General features: G+C 43.1%; 1 protein-coding gene across 2 annotated transcripts in view; it reads left to right on the top strand.

Moving 5' to 3' along the window:
• The window catches only part of Aatf (apoptosis antagonizing transcription factor), an 88,537-nt gene that overhangs the window by 70,324 nt on the left and 12,171 nt on the right, over window positions 1-6,042 (top strand). The gene's annotated exons all lie outside the window — the stretch shown is intronic.

Here is a 6,042-nt window from a genome sequence, read left to right as displayed (position 1 = left end):
TGGAACTCACTTTGTAGACCAGGCTGGCCTCGAACTCAGAAATCCGCCTGCCTCTGCCTCCTGAGTGCTGGGATTAAAGGCGTGCACCACCACGCCTGGCTCGCCAACCTTCTTTATATGCTTATTCTTCGTACATGATCTTTGGTGATTCGTTTTTAGGTAGGGTCTCACTACATACCCCTGGTTGGTCTGAAACAGGCTGGCCTCACCATGTTAGGCCTTTCAAAGCTTATCTTGTACTTTCCTTGTGTTTGTTCTGAAATTGTTCCTTCTTGAAGAAGCCCTTCTATTAGTGGTGTTCAGATTTGGGTGTAAAATAGTGTTTATTATTTCTGGCTATTCTTATATGGAGGGACTCACAGTGTATACATGTAGCACAGGGAACATGTACACTCAAAATGTTTCCATTCAGGGTTTGTTGGTTTGGGGTTTGTTTGTATGTTTGTTTCAGCTTGTTCTGACTTTTCTTTTTCATAGAATTAAAATTATGTTCTACTATATTTTTTATACTGTGAAAATTTTTATGTCATTAAATTTTAAAATTCAAATGACAATAATATTTTATATCATTTAGCTATTCACTGACTAGTAGATATATTATTTTATCACAAATAATGTTGTGGTAGTCTTCTTAGTGGTTGACTGTAGGCTGGTGTTGGCTTTGCCAGGTGTCTTTCAAGTCACATGTAGCCTTTCTACTTGTTTCTAAACCTCATCTGAACACCTTGTCTCTAGGCCTGAAAATAGCAGCTTTAGGCCACACACTGTTGGCTGTTTGCCATTTGGTTTGTTTGAGTACAGAGCAGCTTGTCCATAATCCTACATACACTTGAATTTCTTATCCTCACCTCCTGAGTGCTGCGATTACAGGTGTATACTGATGTGCATTTCTCATTCAGTGCAGGGAATTTAACCCAGGGTTTCATGCATGTTGGTCAAGTGCTATACCACCTGAGCTAAATCTCTAGCTATAGATTTTTCTTATATTATCTAGTACCCCAGAGGTTGTTTCTCTGAACTTATCTATATTTATCCTTTTGGATGGTATATTACATACTACAGTTACAAATTATTTGAAAAGCCAGACATGGTGGCATTCACCCATAATTCTAGCACTTCAGAAGCTGAGACAGGAAGATCAAGAATTCAAGACCAGACTGTCCCGTTTAATAAGATGCTTATCTCAAACGAAAACCCAAAAAAAACCCCAAGTATTTGAGAATGAATGCAATGGTTAGAATCATTTGGTCCTGGCTGACTAAGAAGCATAGTTGCCGATTGCAGAGCAAATCAGCCTGAGTTCCTCCCAGAGCCAGGAATGTTAGGGCTGATCTCTTGGTCTCTCCCTAACCTTTGTGTTCCCAAGGTGGCTGCCAGCTTTAGTCACCAAACCACCTCCGTGCTTGAGACAGGAAGAAGAGGAGAGAGTAGTGCCAGCCATATCTGTGGACTCTTGTTTTGAGTAAAAGTTTCCCCAGAATCCCTTACAGCAGCCCTTTTCTAGTTTTTCCTTGGCTGGGTGTGTGTTGTATTGCTAGGTCTGATAGAGCAGCAAGGAGAGAGAAGGGTTAGGACTGTGTGGTTTGGGCAGCACATTCTGTACTTATAGGGGGATAAAGATGTTTTGTTGTTGTTAGATAATGGTTACCAGCATCCTTCTCCAGTGGGTTAGCTTCAGATAAGGAACTTGACAGTGGTCTTGTAGCTTAAGAACTGAGTGTTTATGTTTTGTTGTGGTTTTGTTATTTTTGAGACAGCCTCTGTACGTAGCCCAGTCTGTCCTGGAAAGGCTGTTCTGGAACTCACTATGTAGACTAGGCTGGCCTGGATCAAAGTGTGCACCACCATCCCTGAAACTGAGAATGTGTTTTTCCCAGGACATTCATTCACACTGTGTCTCCTAAAGTGAGGGCTCCATCTGTCTTTCTGCTCAGGCTTTGTCCTCTGAATGGGCCAGATGAACTATGAGTACTGTAACTGAGTGTCAGCTCTTTCTGCTTCTAGCATCAAAACTTCCAGGGCTGGAAGGTATTGCTACTTCATCGTAAGTAAAAAGGAGAGGGCAGTAGCATGGTCTGTTTTGTGAGTTTTGTTTTGCTCTTTTAAGACAGTGTCGTGCTGTGTTTCCCAAGCTGGCCTTGAACTCATAATCTTCCTCCATCAGCCTCCTGAGTGCTGGGTTGCAGATGTATATTCTTTTTTTGTTTCCCCTCAATGGGAAAAGTGAAGTGTAAGAAATGCAGTACCCACTTGAGGCAGAGGCAGGCAGATTTCTGAGTTCGAGGCCAGCCTGGTCTACAAAGTGAGTTCCAGGACAGCCAGGGCTATACAGAGAAACCCTGTCTCGAAAAAACCAAAAAGAAAAGAAAAGAAAAGAAAAGAAAAGAAAAGAAAAGAAAAGAAAAGAAAAGAAGAAATGCAGTACCACCAGTCTTCTGTAACGATAGATTTTGTACAGAGATTCAGCTAGCCTTCCATTTACAACGTTTAGGAAGAGGGTGCTGGGGAGATTGTACAGAGGCATGAGGGCCTCAGTTGGAATCCCTAGAACCCAGGAAAAGCCTGGTGCAGTGATGTGCATCTCTAATCAGGTTCACTTACCTTGCGATGTTAGGTGGAGGCAAAGAATCTCTATGAGCTCAGTGGGCCAGCCAGCCTGCAGTACACAGCACTGAACAGGGCTAGCAAGATGGCTTAGTGGGTGAAGGTTCTGGCTCCCAAGATTGATGATCTGAGTTTGATCCCTGGAGCCCACATGGTAGGGGAGAGAATTGAGTTCCAAAAGTCATCCTTTGACCCCTGCCCCAAATATACCCACATATACATATAATAAATAAGTATAAAAAATTAAAATAAAGCAAGGTGGAAGGCACTGGCTGATACCCAAGGTTGTCCTCTCACCTTCACATGGGTGCTGTGGCGTACGTGTGTGTACTCATATAAGAAAATATTTAAGGAAAGAAAAATTGTACATGGATTTGGAGATGTAGCTGAGATGTACTGCACTTGCCCAGCATGCCTGAGGCTGTGGGTGTGGTCCCAGAACCAGTAAAAAGGGATGGAAGGGAGAGGAGAGAGGGGGGTCAGTTATGTATGTATTTAACGTGCTTTTCCAAGGTATTATCTCTAAACATTATGGTATGTGGTGATTACATAGCTCACACTGAATTCAGTAGTGAATAGAGATGCTAATCTAGTGGTTAACAGAAGTTCATACAAATGCTATACTGTTTTATATACAGGACTGTAGCCTCTGCGGATGTTGTCATTGCTGTGTTCCTCATGGACGGGTAGGGAGACAGTGTCATTGCAGTGATGGAGTCTGATATCTTAGGGGAAGGGGCAGGGGTCCTGGAGCCAGTCTGTCATGTGTACTGAGGGGCCACTGTGTGTGGCCTTCGTCCGGTAGCATTCGGCTTAGTGTCATTTCTTATGCCACAATGGGGAATGTTCACGGTTGTTTGGATGTCACTGACTCCTTGCGCTGCCTCCTCAAGTGAACAGCTCAGTTTTTGCTAACTTACAGATAAGTCATTTCTGCCATGTATGTGAGAGTACAGAGGTTTAAACAGTTTTTTGTTTTGTTTCTGATTTTGAGTTTGAGAAAGACTATAAACATGATACAGGAACCAGAGAATTATTAATAAACTTGAGCACATACATCCCCTGAGAAAGACCTCAGAAACCAGGTCCATTAGCAAATGACAAACTGTACCAGTCAGTCTGATGGTGCTCTGCTGTTAGTGAAGGAGCTACAGCTTCCTCATGGCCCAGAAACCTATGCAGTAAACATTTCAAGAAATGTAAGTTAAGATGAGATTTTTTTTTTTTTCCTTTTGCTAGTAACCTGTGGTGAGGGTGTGAGGGGTGAACGTTCATGTGTTGTTTTGAATGTGTGGCTAGCAAATCCTTTTGGACACTTACTGGTTTGTGTGTGTATGTGTGTGTGAAAAACAAATAGTCCAAATAACTATACATAAGGGACTGGTTAGATACAATTGTTTTGATGAAATTATGAGCAACTGTTGAGAAAGAAGCAGAGTTGTGTAACAAACATCAGTGGAAAAGAGCCTACTAAACGCTCCATACTGTAGTGCCATTTCTGAGTTGATAAAATAAACAAGTTGAGTCTCCATTAATCAACATGTTCAGAGCCAGGAGATCTGGGAGTTTTCCAGCTTTGGCAATATTTGCATAGACTTAGTGAGTTGCTTCCAGAATGAGAAAAATCTGAAATAAAAAAGGTGCCATGTGGCTATTTGATCAGCATGTTGGTACTCAGAAGTCTCGACTTTCAGGGGCTGGGCTCCATTGTAGTGGTGGATGCCTTGCGTGGCATCCTCGAAGGTTCAGTTCCCAGCACTGGGACAACAGGGCAAAGTGCAGGTTTCAGATTTTCATGTTGGTGCTACCTAATGTGTATAAAGCAGGAAAAAAAAAAAAAAAAGGACCAAAATAGTTGTACTGGCATGCAAAGATCTCCAGGATAATCTGTTAACTGATGAGAGAGATCTTGCCTGTAACACTCATTATAGTCTAAAATAAAAACTAAGGAGCTGGAGAGATGGCTTAGCAGTTAAGAATACTTGTTGCTCTTGTACAGGACCCAGGTTCAGCTCCCACCACATACATTCTGGTTGCAACCATTTGTAACTATTTCCAGGAAATCCAGTGCCCTCTTCTGAACTCCACAGGTACCAGGCATGCAGTGTGAACTTTCGTGTAATGTACATATATACATGCAGGCAAAACACACATAAAATGAAATGAATGCATTAAAATTTAAGTTACAAACATTAAACAGGCATATGGTATCCTTGTGTATCTGTACCACAGTGTGTCACTGTATGAGAGTGTCTGCTCAGTGACCGCTAGTGGGTAAGGGACGGGACAACATGCAGTGAAGAAGCCAGGCATTGTAGTTTTCTTGCCTGCCTCTGGGCTAGCCTGTTCTGTGAGAGAACTCATCTGCCCCTCATTAGGAGCTAAGAAGCAAGCCTTTGATTTATTACTGGGGAGTAGGGTGAGGTAAAAGATTCTTTTACTGTATTGTGTCTGTAGTACTTGAATTTTCTACAGTAATTTGTATTGCTTTGTATCAACAACATTTTCATTTTTGAAATTATGTGTGTGAACTCTGGCGGCATAGGGAAGGGTCTGCTATCCATTCCTCTGTTGCAGGTTGTAAGGTGAAAGGCGGTCTCTCCCTGGTGATTTCTGCCCTACGCTGACTTTGTGGACCCAGCTGCTTCTTTCAGACTCTCCTCCCTAACTGTGCTGTCAGGAACCCCCTGTGCTCCTGCTGTCTTGTCCCCACAGTCGTGAGCTGACCAAATCTGTGGTGCCTTCATCTCTCTCAGGTGTCCCTGGCTCCAGGTTACTGTTTGCAAATAGGCCTACATTAGATTCTGCCCCGGGTGGGGCTCTGAGTGCCCATCCCTGACTCTCCCTTGTCCCTGTCCAGTTTGAGGTCAATAGATTTGGATTGGTTTGAGCGGACTGAAACGGGACTGTACTCATTAAGAGAAAGAGCTCTGCTCTTTCTCTTAACACACACTACGCGGTTTACAGCATCCCCATTTTGTCCCCTGTGGAGTGTTCTTTTTTTGGTTTTTCGAGACATGGTTTCTCTGTATAGCCCTGGCTGTCCTGGAACTCACTTTGTAGACTAGGCTGGCCTCGAATTCAGAAATCCNCCTGCCTCTGACTCCTGAGTGCTGGGATTAAAGGTGTGCGCCACCATGCCCGGCTTAGTTAATTTTTGCTCATACAAATCCTTTTCTCACACTAGTAATTTTTGTCTTGAAGTGATCTATTTAAAAATCCTTTTAAAATGCAAAGTAGCCCAGCTGAGTTCTGTGGGAGAGGTTTGCTTGGGTCCTGGTTTAAGTGCTTTTGGGGTACTTTTGTTAGTGAAAGTCTTGGGTGACCCTGGCATGTCCTATGTCCAGGAGGTGTGTCTCCAACTCTGAGGGAGACACAAGTGTCTGGTGTATTTTCCTGAATTGAAAGAATCTGTGTGCCTTTGCACAAGGCTTACCA

This window comes from Mus pahari, chromosome 14, assembly GCF_900095145.1.
Source record: "Mus pahari chromosome 14, PAHARI_EIJ_v1.1, whole genome shotgun sequence".
Taxonomy (NCBI): Eukaryota; Metazoa; Chordata; class Mammalia; order Rodentia; family Muridae; genus Mus; species Mus pahari.
Note: the sequence above shows the minus strand (reverse complement) of the source record. Positions and strands in the feature narration are given on the sequence as shown.